General features: G+C 47.0%; 1 long non-coding RNA gene across 2 annotated transcripts; it reads right to left on the bottom strand.

The window, feature by feature from the left end:
- Positions 1-8557: 8557 nt before the first annotated feature.
- LOC147340355 (uncharacterized) lies at positions 8558-17504 on the bottom strand. Of its 2 annotated transcripts, none has more exons than XR_015159374.1 (2): positions 16684-17504; positions 8558-10044 (listed from the first exon to the last, which is right to left on the bottom strand). It is a non-coding gene; the product is annotated as an uncharacterized LOC147340355 (long non-coding RNA). The 2 variants fall into 2 exon arrangements; XR_015159375.1 differs by having other exon boundaries at positions 8941-10233; positions 16684-17488.
- Between the last annotated feature and the right edge of the window lie 262 nt (positions 17505-17766).

Here is a 17766-nt window from a genome sequence, read left to right as displayed (position 1 = left end):
AACCTATCCTGCCCAGACTGCCCTCCTGCTGATCTCACTGCCAATGACTGCTTTAATGGAGGAAAGAGAGGCAGGGATCTCTGCATTTGTGGTGGAGCCTCATGCAAATTTGTGAATGTGAGATTTCTCCCCAGCTGCTTGGAGGCTCACCTCTGTACCTTCCCCCACCACATCGATGGGTGTGTGATGGAGAGACACAGAGACATATCCTGACAGTGAGTCAGTCATAGGGTACTTGTGGCCCTGTGCAAACGCCCCCCTCCCCCACTACCCGGCCAGGGTTGTGCTGATTCTTCCCTTCCTCCTCCAAGGAGCCCAAGCTTACATGCAGTCTCTCTCCTCCTCATGAGCTGAGATCTTCCATCTGCACTGGCCTTGGGTGCCCATCTGCTATCGGTGCCCTGCTTGTTGTGGGCTGGACAGATGGACTGAGGGAGTGTGTGTACACAGTTTCTGAAACAGGGCCCCTATCAAGGGTGGTAGTCATATCAGCAAGTATTGTTCTTAACAAGATTAATACCTGGGCTTCTGTGAACTGAGCATTATTACCCTCTCTGAGGCTGGGGCCCCAGGCTTTTATCTCTGTGCAGAGGCATGGTAATAATCGTAGCAAATGTGACATCACAGGCCTGCTTCTATGGTCTGTGAGACTGGGGTCCATCCAGCCTTCCTCTTAAGACTATTCTCATGTGCAGATACATGAAGAGCTGAAAGGCCCAACCCTCTGGACAAAGGACCCCGAAATAGTTCTGAGATTTCATGCCCTGGGACAGAGATGTGCAAACAGTTCAGACTGCTCATCCTGGACACTAACCCAAAACAGCTCTAATAGGTCACACCTGAGGACACAGATGCACTCCAGCTCAGAAATACCAACTGTGGCTTCAGATGAATTAGGATCCCTAAGAGAAACAGCATTGCTCACAGCCAGTTCTACAGGGTTAACTTGTAACCTCTGTGGTTCCTGAATGACACTGCAATATGAAGGAATTCTGGGTGACAAACAGGAAGAGGCACACTGTGCTTTGGACAAACTGGCCCTTATTTAGTCACACAGCTTCCTCAGGAAAAGGTTCAGTGACCCCAGATCCTTGCCCCACACACAAAAGCATGAAAATGATTAACTTGCAATGTCTGATCTCGGTGTTTCACAGTAATCTTTTGCCAGTATTCATGCTAGACTTCATGTATTTCCTAGGCAAAACTCATATTGCCTTCACTGCTACCTCCTCAGAGCAGTGTTCTCAGAGCTAACGGAGGAGCTGTGTCCCGGGCTATAGTCCCCAGGAGACCCCAAATCCAACCTAAATGCACACCTCTTCTGTTGTATGTATTTCCTTAAGTGGACACTACTCTAGCTAATAGCTCCCATTTACCTCAGAGGCTTCACACCCCTCCCCGAGAGCCTACAGTCTGAAGCCTGGGACACAGAGCCCCACATCTTTGCCTCTGGGCTACTGCGTGGGCATTTGCACTGAGTCTCTGTTCAGTCAACCCCAAGGGAGAGAGGCCTCCAGTCTTGCAATTCCTGCAGCCCGTAGTCACCAGCATGTAATCCTGAGGAAGGCAGGTTCATTCCAGGGGTGTGGTGTGCCTCAGAGCTGAGGGGCTCTGAAATTGATTTCCCAGGTCTGGGTCCTGAGAATGGTCCTAACCCCAACCTGGTCAACTCTGGTCATGGTAACTCTGTATCCTGCCCCATGGGAGGTTCAGAGTGAATGCCAGATCCACAGAAGAAGCCCCAGAGACTGGTCCTCTCTATCGCAGCACCCACTCTATGCTACTGAATTCTGGAGATAGGAGAGGTTTCCCACTGTGCCTATGACAACTCCCTTACATCCCTCTAATCACCTCTGTCATTTTCCAGAGTCCTTCTCCTGGTAACAGCTGCCACAATTCCTCTCTCTCCCCAAATTTCCACCCCTCCCCTCCCCTTCCACCAGCCCTCCCCTCCCCACTCAGGGGCCTCGTTAGCCTCTCCTCCAGCCCTACTCACAGGGCCTCACCCCATTTTTGTCTTCTCACCAAGCACCCACGCTCCCTCAGAAGATCCCCTCAAGACCCTGCCTGCTCCATGCATTCTTCAGGACACCTATCTCCTGCCCACATGCAGGGTCTGTCACAATGTCCCTGTGAGGACTGAACTGAAAACTCTGTTCAGGATCTAGATAAAATTCAGACCCAGACCAGCAGTCCAGGGCAGTTCATGTGGGGCTGGAAGGAAAAGGAGAGGGTCTCTGAGAGGAGCATCTGGTCTGAGAATCCTGAAGGGGTGAAAGGCTTTTCTTCAAGGGTCCTAGTGAGGATGAAGTGAAATGGCACCTTATAAGTACTTGTGCATACATGCCAAGTGTGTGCCAATTCTCTTGAATCGTGTCTGCCAGGCTCCTCTGTCCATGGCATTCTCCTGCAAGAATACTGGAATGGGTTGTCATTCCCTCCTCCAGGGGATCTTGCCGATCCAGGGATCAAACCCCCATTTCCTGCATCTCCTGCATTGTCAGGTGAATACACTCCCACGGAGACACGTGGGTAGCCCCAACATTTGTAGAGAGTTAATCGAATATTGTGTTCTCACTACACACACACACACACACAGTCTAACATAAAACAAAACTAAAGGGACACAAGGAAATTTTAGGAGGTGTTGGGTATGTCTTTTACATTCATTGCGGTGATGTTAGTATCATTGTTTGCATATGTCCAAACTCATCAAAATGTACACATTAAATATACAATTTGCTGTATATAAATTCTATTTCAATAAAGACGTTTAAAAAAGGAGAGCAGAAAAATGTTATCCAAAAAATTGATACATACATAAAACGAGAACATTTCTTTAAAAATATTGAGGAGCAAAGTTCACTCAAAAAGTAATGAAGCTGAATAGTACCTTTCTATCTATTAAGTTCATGTGTGTGCATGCTAAGTCACTTCCATTGTGTCTGACTCTTTACGATCCTATGGACCATAGCCCGCTTGGCTCTTCTGTCCCTGGGATTGTCCAGGTAAGAATACTGGAGTGGGTGCCAGGGCCTCCTGCAGGGGATCTTCCTAACCCAGGGACTGAACCAGACTCCCTCATGCATTGGCAGGCAGGTTCTTCACCTCTAGCGCCACCTGGGAAGTCCCAAGGAAGTTAATTCCTTTGTCTCATATTATGAGGCCACTGTTACCAGATAACATACAGCCTTGTCATACTTTTTCCCACTTTTAAAGCAGTCACCTTTTCCATCTTTGGTTCTAACTTGCTTCCTGACCGGCATACAGGTTTCTCAGGAGACAGGTCAGGTAGTCTGGTACTCCGCTGTGGTTAAGAATTTTCTACAGTTTGTTTGATCCACAGAGTCAGAGGTCTTAGCGCAGTCAATGATGCAGAAGCAGATGTTTTGTGGGATTTCCCTTGCTTTGCCCATGATCTAACAAATCTTGGCTATTTGATCTTTGGTTCCTCTGCCTCCTCGAAACCTAAGTTGTACATCTGGAAGTTCTCGGTTCACGTACTGTTGGAGCCTAGTTTGAAGGAGTTTACAAACCAGGAGGCTTCAGAACTTGGGGACAATCTAAGTGGAGAAGCATAGGAAGTTGGCGGATGTGAAGGAAGTCTGATAAGAGGGACAAGAAAATGAAGCTCTACTTTCGATGTTGCTAGCAAGGTAGACAGGGGCTAGACCATGCCTTCAAGTCCTTGTATAGGAGAGTAGCCTTTATCTAGAAACACATAGACAGCTCTGCAACTGTAAGAGAGGGAGGGAGAGGGTGGGAATAGGGAGACAGACACACTCAGTGGATATAAGAGACCAGTGAGAAGGGGGGTTGACAATTAAATGGAGGGAAGCTTGGACTAGAGCAGATATGATGGACATGGGTAAAAGGAGACACATTAGACGTTTATGAAATAAAATGGACAGAACTCAGCAAGAATTTGGACTTGAGGTGAAGGAGAGGGAGTTGTAAACGTGGTTAAGAACACGTTTATGTGTTCTGTCATAAGGGTATGAAACTGTCATGGGGAATCCTAGAAGTTGGCCAGGTCTGGGAAGAATTCCAAAATAAGAGTTTTATGTTTTTGAGCTCATAGTCTAGATGGAAACAATAACCAATATTTAAAACTTAAATGTTCCTTTTCCTTTAAAAAAAAGTATTAAGGTATAATTTGTATACAATAAAAGACAACACTTTAAACATTATAGTTTGTAGAGTTTTCACAAATGTATACCGTGGTATAAATGCTACCACAATAAAAATGTAGAAAACAGCCCATCATTCAAAAATGCTCCCGTGGGGTGTTTGCCTTCAGACTTCTTCTACTCCTATACCCTGGCAACCACAGATACATTTCTGTGCGAATAGTTGTGCTTTTTCCACAAATCAATTGACAGGAAATCATATAATATGTAGCTTTCTGTGGCTGGTTTCTCTCATTTGCACAGTGGAGACACATCCTTGCTCTTACATGCATTAGTAGTTTCTTTCTTTCTTTCTTTTTTTTTACCATGTAGTATTCCTTTGCACAGGCATACTCTTTTGTTTTTCTTTCATCTGTATACCAGTTGTTGAATAACAGGGCTGTTTCTACGTGTGGCTATTGGGAATACATGTGTGGACTATTTGAGTGCAGGCCACTGTGTGAGCATGTTTTCATTTCCTTTGGTTAAAATTGTCTAGGAGTAGAATTGCTGGGTCATATAAGGCTTCCCATTGGTGCTAGTCGTAAAGAACCCAGCTGCCAATGCAGGAAACTCAGGTAGGATCCCTGGGTCTGAGAGATCCCCTGGAGCAGGAAATGGCAACCCACTCCAGTATTCTTGTCTGGAAAATTCCATGGACAGAATTCCTGGCAGGTACAGTCCACGGGACCCCAAAGAGTTGGATACGACTGGGCAACTGAAGACAGACACACACACACATACACAGTAATTTATTATCTTAAAATCTAAACTGTGTCCTCTGTAGAGAACATAGAGTCGGATCTTGTTTTGATTTTAAACTGGTATCTCAATGTCTGCCTTTTGATTGTATTGTTGTATGTATTCACATTTAATGTTGATACAGACTTACATCTGCCAATATATTTTTCTGTCTCATGCCTTTTTATTCTACGGTCCTCATGTTACAGCTTTCTTTTGCATTAAATGGGTATTTTCTAACATAGCATTTAAAATTCTTTACTGATTTTCCCACAATTTTTAAGTTATTTCCTTAGCTATAGGCTACCATAAACAACTTCAGTTTAGTCGCTAAGTCATGTCCCACTCTTTGTGAGCCCATGGAATGCAACATGGCAGGGCTCCCTGTCCATCACCAACTCCCAGAGCTCACTCAAACTCATGTCCATCGAGTTGGTGCAAAAGCTACCCCACTAGCTTTGTTCATAGTGATGCTTCCTAAGGCCCACTTGACTTCATATTCCAGGATGTCTGACTCTAGGTGAGTGATCACACCATCGTGGATATTTGGGGCATTATGATTCTTCTGTGTATTCTAGCCACCTCTTCTTAATATCTTCTGCTTCTGTTAGATCCATAACATTTCTGTCCAAAAAGGCACAGATGTAAAGAAGACTTTTGGACTTGGTGGGAGAAGGTGAGGGTGGGATGATTTGAGAGAATAACATTGAAACATGTGTATTATCATATGGGAAATAGATCGCCAGTCCAGGTTCGATGCATGGGACAGGGTGCTCAGGGCTGGTTCGCTGGGATGACCCTGAGGGACGGGATGGGGAGGGATGTGGGACGGGGGCTCAGGATGGGGAACACCTGTACACCCATGGCTGATTCATGTGAATGTATGGCAAAAACCACCACAATACTGTAAAGTAATTAGCCTCCAATTAAAATAAATAGATTAATTAAAAAAACAAAAACCCAAGGGTCTCTCGCCATCCCCACTGATCCCCTTCAGTGCCTCTGCAGGCGTAGGAAACCCTTTTCTCCCCTAGCTGACCCTCAGGAACAGTAACCCCAACTAGCCTCCACGACTCCCCCCTCGCTCCCCACCCCCACATCATACAGGGTTGCTCTGGTGTTCCTCTGGTCCGCCTGGGTTTCAAGGCTCCCTGCCAGCATCCAGTAGGTGCCCTAGATGTCTCACATTCTTGATAGTATCGCTTGAAGGATAAAAGTTTTAATTTTGATGATTCCAAATTGCCTATTTTTGTTTCCTTTGGTGCTTGCGCTTTTTGTATCATATCTAGGAAATCATTGCCTAATCCAAGATTAACATCTACATCTCTGTTTTCTTCGGAGTGCTTTATAGTTTTAGCTCTTATATTTAGGTGTTTCATCAACTTTTAGTTAATTGTTATCTACAGTGTGAGGTATAGGTCAAAACTGAATCTTTGCATGTGAACATCCAGTTATCCCAAAACCATTTGTTGAAACATTATTCTTTGCCATTGAATGGCCTCTACACCCCTCACAATAATCAACTGACCATAGAGATATGGGCTTGTTTCTTGATTCTCCATTCTATTCCGTTATCTGTCTATATACAATCCTTATGTCAGTACCATAATGTCTTGATTATTGTAGGTTTGAAGTGGGTTTTGAAATTGGGAAGTGTAAGTACTTGTTCTTTCTCCACACTGTTTTGGCTCTCCCAGGACCCTTTTAATTCTTACAATTCTAGGATCAGTTTGTTCATTTCTGGGAGAAAAGAGCAGTTTGAATTTTGATAGGCCTCTATTAGGGGAGAACTGCCATCTTAACACAATAGTAAGTCTTCCAACCCATAAATGTGATCTCCCGAATTCATAAAAATCTGAGCAAGCTCCGGGAGTTGGTGCTGGACAGGGAAGCCTGGCGTGCTACAGTCCATGTGATTGCAAAGAGTCAGAGACAACTGAGTGACTGAACTGGAGTGAAATTTCCACTTATCTAGATGGTCTATAATTTCACTCAGCAACGTTTTCTAGTTTGTGTTGTACAAGTCTTGAACGTGTATAGAGATCTATTTGCTCTTTGTATATGACCTTGTATTCTGTAAACCTGTCGAGCCCCTGTAATAGGTCTAATACATAGTCTCTGTGGGGAGAGGGTGGTTCTTTAGGATTTTCTATATGCACGGTTATATCATGGATTGACAAGATGGAGGAGGAGTAGGTGGATGGGGAATACATGTCTCTCCACGGATACCTCAGGAATATACCCTCAGACAGAGTGCATGCAGAATACCAGCTGAGTGCAGACAGGAGTACCTGACCAGTGGAAAAGAATACATAGACCCACGCAAAACTCGGTAGGATGAAGGAACTAGGGGGGAAAACGGGAGTGTTAGTAGGGCTGGACCTGCCCTTGGGAACTGAAGCGGGGGTCCGATCCCCACATCGGGGCAATTGTCTGAGTCAGAGGAGAAACATTTAAGGGTGAGAGTGAAACAGCCCATCTGTGGCAGCCTAAATGTAATGAGAATCAGACATCCTTGCTGCTGCCATACATGCCCTAGATGGCACAGTGGCTGGGAGCTGGAGTTTAGGGATTGTGGAGCAATCCCAGGTCGAGGGCTGCTGTTGACTGCGGAGAGACGGATGGAGGGGATGTGAGGGAGGAGACTGTGGTGGGAAATGCCTGTGGAGGAAATCCTGGCAGCCATGGAAGTAAGGTGATTCTGCTGAGTCATGTGTAGGGGGTGGAGCCATCAACATAGCCTCTCAACCGCTACATGCCAGCATAGGCAGCTGAACAATAGAGAGGCTGGCCGATCAAACGCCTGATGCACTGAACTACAGAGTAGGACTCCACCCAGTGTGCCCCTTTAAATTCCTGATGTGCGTACAACAGAGAAGGACCCCACTTAAGGAAGCCCTCTAAGTGTCTGAATGGGCGGAGCTATGGAGAAAGATTGGTCAAAGAGGCCTTCTGATTGCCAGCTACAGGAGGCTTGAAAAAAGGGCTCCCATAGGGCCATAACTCCTGCGGCAGAGGCAATCCGTGTCGCTGCACACTTGGCACCGCCAGGGTCCCCACAAGCCAAGCTGCTGTGCAACGTTCACGCTAAACCCCCGCTGGGGCAGAGCTGCCACAGGCAAAAAAAAGTCTTATGTCTAAGCATGCAGGGTCACTTTGACAGTGTCCGACTCTCTTCGACCCTGTGGACTGTGGCTTGCCAGGCTTCTCTGTCAGGGAGAGGGGTTCTCCAGGCAAGAATACTGGAGCGTATTGGCCAATACTGGTTGCCATACCCTTCTACAGCACTATAATTCCTGCTGAGGAATTATAGCTGCCAACTCCCCTGAGTATCTGATATTACCAGAACCCCTGACACTCAAGCAGCTGCACCACCTCCACACCTGGCCCTCACAGGGGCAAACCCAAGTCCTCCAGAGCAGCCTCAGGAGCAAACCCCAGTGGACGACCCATATGCAGAGGTGGAAATAAAACCCAAAGTGTAACCCAGGGGCAGTGTGACTAAGGAAGAAGACCCAAAACCCTCCCACCAGCTGTACAAGCTGCAGATGATATGCACACGATCAACCAGGCAGACTCTGTGTCTCTGGAATATATAAAAGGTCATTGAGAGCTCCCACAAAAGATTACATCATCTGCCAATAGAATAGTTTTACTTCTTTCCAATGTAGATTCATTTTATTTCTTTGCCTTCCTTAATTACCCTGTCCAGAACCTCCAGGACAATGTGGAATAGAAGTGGTAAGAGATGACATCCTTCTATTGTTCCTGATTTTCAGGGGAACTACTTCTGCCTTTTATTATTAAGTACGATGATAGCTGTGGGGTTTTCATAGATGTTTTATATCAGATTGAAAATATTGCCTTCTACTTCTACTTTGAGTCTTTGTATCCTGAACGCATGCTGAATTTGGTCCAGTGCTTTTTAGGTAGCTACTGAGATGATAATGCGGTTTTTCTCCCTTATTCTACTGATGTGGTATATTAAATTATTTGATTCTTAATATTAAATCAACAAGGACAAAGATTTTGTAAGGATTTTTCACTTTCATAGATGCTTCCCAAATGCTGTCCATTGTAAAGCTGATGTCCATCAGTAAAGCAGGAGAAGTAAAGCTTGTTTACTACTCCGTCACATCATTCTTGGAGCAGACACTCTGCTGCAGTGAACAGGATGCTTAGAACTTTGCTCATCATGGAGTTCACCAGGTGTGTAGGAGGGAGGCTGAGCACGGTTCAGTCAGTTCAGTTCAGTCACTCAGTCGTGTCTGACTCTTTGCAACCCCATGAATCACAGCACGCCAGGCCTCCCTGTCCATCACCAACTCCTGGAGTTCACTCAGACGCACGTCCATGGAGTCGGTGATGCCATCCAGCCATCTCATCCTCTGTCGTCCCCTTCTCCTCCTGCCCCCAATCCCTCCCAGCATCAGAGTGTTTTCCAATGAGTCAACTTTTCGCATGAGGTGGCCAAAGTACTACAGTTTCAGCTTTAGCATCATTTCTTCCAAAGAAATCCCAGGCCTGATCTCATTTAGAATGGAGTGGTTGCATCTGCTTGCAGTTCAAGGGACTCTCAAGAGTCTTCTCGAACACCACAGTTCAAAAGGATCAATTCTTCGGCGCTCAGCTTTCTTCACAGTCCAACTCTCACATCCATACCCCACACAGTCAAAGGCTTTGGCATAGTCAATAAAGCAGAAATAGACGGTTTTATGGAATTCTCTTGCTTTTTCGATGATCCAGTGGATGTTGGCAATTTGATCTCTGGTTCCTCTGCCTTTTCTAAAACCAGCTTGAACATCTGGAAGTTCACGGTTCACATATTGTTGAAGCCTGGCTTGGAGAATTTTCAGCATTACTTTACTAGTGTGTGAGATGAGTGCAATTGTGCAGTAGTTTGAGCATTCCTTGGCATTGCCTTGCTTTGGGATTGGAATGAAAACTGACCTTTTCCCATTCTGTGGCCACTGCTGAGTTTTCCAAATTTGCCGGCATATTGAGTGCAGGACTTTCACAGCATCATCTTTCAGGATATGAAATAGCTCAACTGGAATTCCATCACCTCCACTAGCTTTGTTCATCGTGATGCTTTCTAAGGCCCACTTGACTTCACATTCCAGGATATCTGGCTCTAGGTGAGTGATCACACCACGGTTAGACATGCAAATAGTCGGGTCCCAGCCAATACCAACAAGCCTGAGTGCAAAATGGCTCCCCAAGGGGTCTCACCTCCTGGGGGTGTTGGAGGGTGAGGTGTGAGACTGGAACACTCCATTGTGCCCGCAGACATGGGAAGCACAACCACAGGAAGCAGAAGGCACTACAGGGGAGAGGGTTCCATTTGGTATCAATGCAAGTACTGCCTATGGAAGGACAAAATGTCCCCCACTGCCCAGGGTGACCAACTGCAGCCTTTGACACAGATGGGGAGATTGCTACCCTGCGACCCAGGCCTCAAACCTGGACTGAGGGGAGTCCCCTTTCTCAAATGTCCAGGAGGATGCTCCAGCCCCATTTTGGCCATGCCCACCCACTGCAGATTTGAATACACAAGCAGCAGCGATTCGTTGTGGAGCTTGGGAGGCATGGAATCCTAGACCACTCTGGGGAGCCCATGTGGAAAACACAGGCTCAGGCTCTCACGGGGTACAGGGACAGAGACCCCAGATCAGACCAGGGCTCACACAGGTAGGTGCTGAGGATGATGGGCAAGAGTTCACATTGGGGGTCTTGGGCCTGAGCACTGGAGGACCAGTGGAACCCAGTCTTCAGGAGTGTTCCCTCCCCATTAAACAGGCTGGAGACGCTTCCCCAGTCAGTGGCTGCTTTAGTGAGGTCACTCTAGGAGTCAGCTGGCATCCGTGGGGGCATCTCTGAGTTCTAGGCAATCAATCATCTGAGTTGCAGTGCCCTAAGCACTTCTAAGGTGCCATCTCACTTGAAGAAAACCCTGTCACCCCTGCAGGACCTTGAGCCCAGCTCTTTCTCTCAGAGACCCCCTCCCTTTCCCCCCAGCCCTGAGGAAAGTGCCTTGGACGCCTGGTCTGGGTCTGGATTTTCTCTGGATCCTGGAGAGATTTTCAGTTCAGCCCTCACCAGGACTTTAAGACAGACACCTGTGTGTGGGCAGGAGAGAGGTGTCCTGCAGAATGCAGGGACCAGGCAAGGTCCTCAGGGGATCGTCTGAAGCAGTGCAGGTGCTGGGTGAGAGGCCACAAATGGGATGAGGATGTACCTGAGGCACTGTGAGCAGGGCTAGGAGAGGGGCTAAAGAGGCTCCTGGAGTGGGAGGGAGGCCTGGTGGAAGGTGAGGGGAGAGGGTGGGGATTTGGGGATAGAGAGGATTTGTGGCAGCTGTCACCAGGCGAGGGACTCTGGAAAATGACAGCTGATTAGAGGGATGTAAGGGAGCTGTCATAGGCACAGTGAGGGGAAGACCTCTCCTATCTCCAGAAGTCAGTGGCCCACAGTGTGTGCTGAGACATGACAGAGAGGACCAGGTCCCTGGGACTCGTTCTGTGAATCTAGGATTCCCTCTGAACCTTCCATGGGGAAGGATACAAAGTCGCCACGACCAGAGGTGGCCAGGGTGGGTTAAGTCTATTCTGAGGACCCAGACATGGGAAATCAATTTCAGAACCCCTCAGCTCTCAGGCAATCCCCACCCCTGGGATGAATCTGCCTTCCTCAGGATGATATGCTGATGAATGCAGACTGCAGGGACTGCAGGACTGGAGGCCTCGCTGCCATCGGGTGGACTGAAGAGAGACTCAGTGCAAATGCCAACAAAGCAGCCCAGAAGTAAAGATGTGGGGCTCTGTGTCCCAGGGTGCAGGCTGTAGGCTCTGGGGGAGGGGGGTGAAGCCTCCGAGCTAAAGGAGAGCTGTTTGCTAGAGTAGTGTCTACTTAAAACCATACAAAATCAAAACCACAATGAAGTACCATTTCACGCCAGTCACAATGTTTGCTATCCAAAAGTCTACATGAAATAAATGCTGGACAGGGTGTGGAGAAAAGGGAACCCTCTTACTCTGTTGGTGGGAATGCAAACTCTTACAGCCACTATGCAGAACAGTGTGGAGATTCCTTAAAAAACTGGAAATAGAAATGCCATACGACCCAGCAATCCCACTGCTGGGCATGCACACCGAGGAAAGCAGACCTGAAAGAGACACGTGTATCCCAATGTTCATCGCAGCACTGTTTATAATAGCCAGGACATGGAAGCAACCTAGATGTCCATCAGCAGACGAATGGATAAGAAAGCCATGGTACATATACACAATGGAGTATTACTCAGCCATTAAAAAGAATATATTTGAATCAGTTCTAATGAGGTAGATGAAACTGGAGCCTATTATACAGAGTGAAGTAAGCCAGAAAGGAGAACACCAATACAGTATACAAACGCATATATATGGAGTTTAGTAAGATGGTAACGATAACCCTGTATACGAGACAGCAAAAGAGACACAGGTGTATAGAATAGTCTTTTGGACTCTATGGGAGAGGGCGAGGGTGGGATGATTTGGGAGAATGGCACTGAAACATGTATAATATCATATGTGAAACAAATTGCCAGTCCAGGTTCGATGCATGATACAGGATGCTCGGGGCTGGTGCACTGGGATGACCCAGAGGGATGGGATGGGGAGGGAGGTGGAAAGGGGCTTCAGGATGGGGAACACATGTACACCCGTGGAGGATTCATGTTGATGTATGGCAAAAGCCCATACAATATTGTAAAGTAAAAAAATAAATAAATAAAATAAATTCTTGCAAAAGAAAAAAAATATGAAAGAACTCCATACTCATTAAAGAAAAATTGGAAAGTAGAGCAAAGCAGAAAACAACAAAACAGTTTTCAGAGTTTCACTAAATAAACAATGTCTGTAACATTTTGGGTATGCATTACTCTATTATTTATGGACTTTAAGAAAAACCAGTCAACAGCAAAATAAATAAATAAATTTTAAAAAAGAAAAGAAAAGCATACAACAGGAGAGTTATGAGTTTAAGTTGGATTTGGAGTCTGTTGGGAACTACAACCCAGGACACAGCTCCTCCGTTAGCTCTGAGGAAAATGCTTGGAGGAGGTAGCAGAGAAGTCAGTATGATTTTTCCCTAGGAAGTACATGCAGTCAAGCGTGCATACTGGTAAAAGATTACTGTGAAACACAGAGATCAGATGTCACAAGTTCATTATTTTCATGCTTTTCTGTGTGTGGAAGATGCAAGACTCTAGGGTCACCGAACCTTTTCCTGAGGTATCTGTAAATAAATAAAGGCCAACTTGTCCAAAGCACAGTGTGCCTCACACTGTTTTTCACCCTAAATTCCTTCACAATGCACTTTAGGTCAGCAACCACAGTGGTTACAACTTAACACTTGTACAACTGGCTGTGAGTAATGCTGTTTGTCTTCAGGATCTGAATTTACCTGAGACCAGATGTTCAAGCTGGATTTAAAAAAGGCAGAGGAACCAGAGATCAAATTGCCAACATACTCTGGATCATAGAAAAAGGAAAAGAGTTCCAGAAAAACATCTCCTTCTGCTTTATTGACTATGCCAAAGCCTTTGACTGTGTGGACCACAAGAAACTCTGGAAAACTCTGAAAGAGATGGGAATACCAGATCACCTGACCTGCCTCTTGAGAAATCTGTATGCAGGTCAGGAGGCAACAACCAGAACTGGACAAGGAACAAAAGACTGGTTCCAAATAGGAAAAGGGGTAACTCAAGGTTGTATATGGTCACCGTGCTTATTTAACTTACATGCAGAGTACACCAAAAGAAAGGCTGGGCTGGATGAAGCACAAGCTGGAATCAAGATTGCCAGGATAAATATCAATAACCTCAGATATGCAGAGGATACCACCCTTATGGCAGAAAATGAAGAACTAAAGAGTCCCTTGAAGAAAGTGAAAGAGGAGAGTGAAAAAGTGGGCTTAAAACTCAACATTCAGAAAACTAAGATCATGGTATCTGCTTCCATCACTTCATGGCAAATAGATGGGGAAACAGTGGAAACAGTGACAGACTTTATTTTGGGGGGGCTCCAAAATCACTGCAGATGGTCACTGCAGCCATGAAATTAAAAGACGCTTGCTCCTTGGAAGAAAAACTAGGACCAACCTAGACAGCATCTTAAAAAGCAGAGACATTACTTTGCCAACGAAGGTCTATCTAGTCAAGGCTATGTTTTTCCCAGTAGTCATGTATGGATGTGAAAGTTGGACTATAAAGAAAGCTGAGCACTGAAGACTTGATGCTTTTGAACTGTGGTGTTGGAGAAGACTCTTGAGAGTCCCTTTGACTGCAAGGAGATCCAACTAGTCCATCCTAAAGGAAATCAGTCCTGAATATTCATTGGAAGGACAAATGCTGAAACTGGAACTCCAATACTTTGGCCACCTGATGCGAAGAACTGACTCATTTGAAAAGACCCTGATGCTGGGGAAGATTGAAGGCAGGAGGAGAAGGGGATGACAGCGGATGAGATGGTTGGATGGCATCACCGACTCAATGGACGTGAGTTTGAGTAAATTCCGGGAGTCGGCGATGGACAGGGAGGTCTGGCATGCTGCAGTCCACAGGCTCTCAAAGAGCCGGACACGACTGAATGACTGAACTGAACTGAGAGTTGGAATTGTCTAAGATGGTTAGGGTCTGTGTCCTCAGGTGTGACGTATTTGAGCTGTTTTGTGTTGCTCTCCAGGATGAGTGCTCTCTGAACTGTTCATGGATTTCTGTCCCAGGCATGAAGTCTCTGAACTATTTTGGGAGGGTTTTGTCCAGAGGGTTGGTCTCTGAGCTGCTCATGGATCCGCATATGAGAGTAGTCTTAAGAGGAAGGCTGGACGGAACCCACTCTGATGGGTTTTAGAAGTAGACCTGTGATATCACATTCGCTACGATTTCTACCATGCCTCCCTACAGAGATAAAAGCTTGTGGCCCCATCCTCAGGGAGGGAAAGTCATGTGCAGTACACAGCCCGCGGTAACAATACTGATAAGAACAGTACTTCCTGACATGACTACCACCCTTGATAGGGGCCCTGTGAAAACACTGTGTACACTCGCTCACTCAGACAATCTGCCCAACCCACGACAAAGAGGCCACCATTTGCAGATGGGAGTCCAAGGCCCAGTGCAGACGGAAGGTCGCGGCTAATGAGGACAGGAGGAACTGGATGCAGGCTTGGGCTCCTTGAAGGAGGCAGGGAAGACTCAGCAGAACCCTGGCCAGGTAGTGGGGGAGGGAGGCGTTGGTACAGGGCCCCAAGGACCCTGTGACTGTCTCACTGTCAGGATATGTCTCTGTGTCTCCCCTTCACACACCCAGCTTCTTACCTGATGTATGGAATGTAATCTGCACATTCCCTGGGGACATGGTGGTGGAAAATACAGAGCTGAGCCTCCAAGCAGGTGGGGAGAAACCTCACATTCACCAATTTGCATGAGGCTCCACCACAAATGCACAGATCTATGCCTCTCTTTCCCCCATTAAAGCACTCCTTGGCACTGAGGTCAGCAGGAGGGCAGACAGGGTTGGACAGGTTGTGAGGGACCCTGTGTACAGCATGAGCCTCCCCATGACTGGAACATCTCCATGTCTTGATCAGGGCAGAGGACCCTGATGTGTGCCAAGAGAGCATAATTAAGACCCAGCCCATGGGCAACTGAGTCATTTTCTAGAAACAGTCCCTGGTGGGGGGGTGAGGGGCGGGGGCAGGGGGAGAAGTTTCTTTTCTCCTCTAGAGATAGGTACATCATCCAGTAGCAGGGCTGGGGGCCCACATGTGGGTGCTAATTGGGGATCCTTTGCTGCCAGAAATAGTCTCTCTGTCCCTGTCCAATGTTCCATCTTTGTCTTTCTGCCTGCCATCTCTGTGCCTGTTACATCCTCCCTCTTTGCCTTTATGAGACTGACCGTGACCTCACTCATACCGTGAGGGTCCTTCCTCTGTCTCTCTTGAGGGTATCATCAATTGACATGGTTGTTCACTGGGAGCAGTAGGAGGGATTCCCCTTGAGTGTAGGGGATTCCAGGAAAGGCATGTTCAGCTGCAGAGGGTCTGTGGTTTTCCTGGGATGAATCTAGAGCTCCGCAACAAGCATTGGGTGATCTGGGCCTCTGAAAGAACCCTGGGGGCTTCTCTGGTAAGAACCCTCCTGTGGCTCAAGTCAAGGTCCCCGCTATGGCCAGAAGGCCCTAGGGGACCGGCCCCTCATCACTGCTCTCATCGGATCTCCTGGCTCTCCCTCCATCATGCTGTGACAGTCACATAGCCCTCCTCATTCTTTTTATACACACTACACTGAGTTCCACTGCCTAGTTTTTCCAGTGGCCTTAATTCTGTCTGGGATATTTTCTCCCAGACAGGCATCTCCTCTAGGCTTTTGCACAAATGTCACAATCTTAGAAGGAACTTCCCTGGCCACTCTTTCTAGATATCATCCCCTTTCTCTATTTCACTATCCCGGTTTAATGTTAACCACAGCATTTATGAACACCTGATAAATTACTTATCTTTGGGGGCTGTATGACCCCAACACAATGTAAGTTCCATGAATCCAAAGTTGATTTTCTCTTTTCTAACACACATAGCTGTGCTTGACAGAAACCGTAGAGAGGATGAATGAATGTCAGAATGAAAAAGCAAATTTAAACTTGTTGAGAGAGGCATAGCTAAACAGGCTGAAGATTCTGCTAGGCACATATTCAGGGATGACAAGATGGTGACAAAGCCATTGTCTTTATCTCACCTACACGGAGTCCTTGGGTCCCCTCGTGTTTGACCGTTTCCTAACAGAATGGAAAGTCCTATTGTCCTTCTCACGCATTACTCGCAGTCAACGACAGAGGCCTTCCCCACTCCAGACCTTCAGATCCCAGTCCGAAGTTTTCTCTCCCCTGCCCGCTGGGGGACTGTGGCTCGCTTTCCTCATTGAGACCTATTCTGTATTAAACAGGAAAGCACAAACAAGCACAATGCCCAGCACAGAGAAAATGCTTTCAATGCTTCCTGTTACGATAGTGGCCACTACAGAGAAGTAATCTTCAATTTATGAAGACATTTTTCTGAGTCCAAGATTGCAGCAATCTGTGGGGTTTTCATCCTAATTTTGCCTTTCCACCCTTGGAGGATCATCTGCTAATTGTCCACCAGCATCCACATCGGCTGTTCCCCAGTCTCACCACCAAGGGGCGCGCGAGATGAAACTGTTCTGCCCTGGGATTTACCACGAAGGGGTAGCGGAAAGACCACCCACTCTGGAAGGTACCATTCGAGGGGGCGTATGACAACAAAGAGAGTACTTTTACACCGCGTCAGGCATCGACCAGAGTTCCTAGCGGAGGCATTCGTGGCATCACTGGGTCCATCCCCATTCGCTCCATTCCGTCTTCCCGCTGCATTTTAGTCCGAGTGGACACCGGTATTAAGCTTCAACTGTCTTCGTCTCATTTCCTATTCGACCCCTTCGTTTCTACATGGATACATCCGAGGGGGGATGGCTATGGAGCGAGATGGGCTGCCAGTTTGGGTTATAGCAACACGGAAGCGTTCTGGGCATTGATTGGTCACCGCGTGATCGCCGGAAGTCCCGCGACATCCGCCGTGCTTCGTCTCCTGCCCAGTTCCAATTGGCTGGCTGGCTGTTACAGGCATTGGGACCGCAGAGCCAAAGCTGAGGGCCAGAGGCCTGTTGCCCTGTGCGGCTTTTTAGAGCATACAATTGTTCTGCGAGTTTTTTTGCTTTTCCGGAAGGGGTCGAATAGCTACCCTGGTTAGTGGCTAGGTTTGGCGCAGTCGCTGGCTGTGCACGGTGACAGCGTTTCAGTCTTGT

The sequence above is a fragment of the Bos grunniens genome, chromosome X (genome assembly GCF_055505025.1).
Source record: "Bos grunniens cultivar Pamir isolate PY7600 chromosome X, Bosgru_T2T1.0, whole genome shotgun sequence".
NCBI lineage: Eukaryota > Metazoa > Chordata > Mammalia > Artiodactyla > Bovidae > Bos > Bos grunniens.
This window is presented reverse-complemented; position numbering and strand designations above follow the sequence as displayed.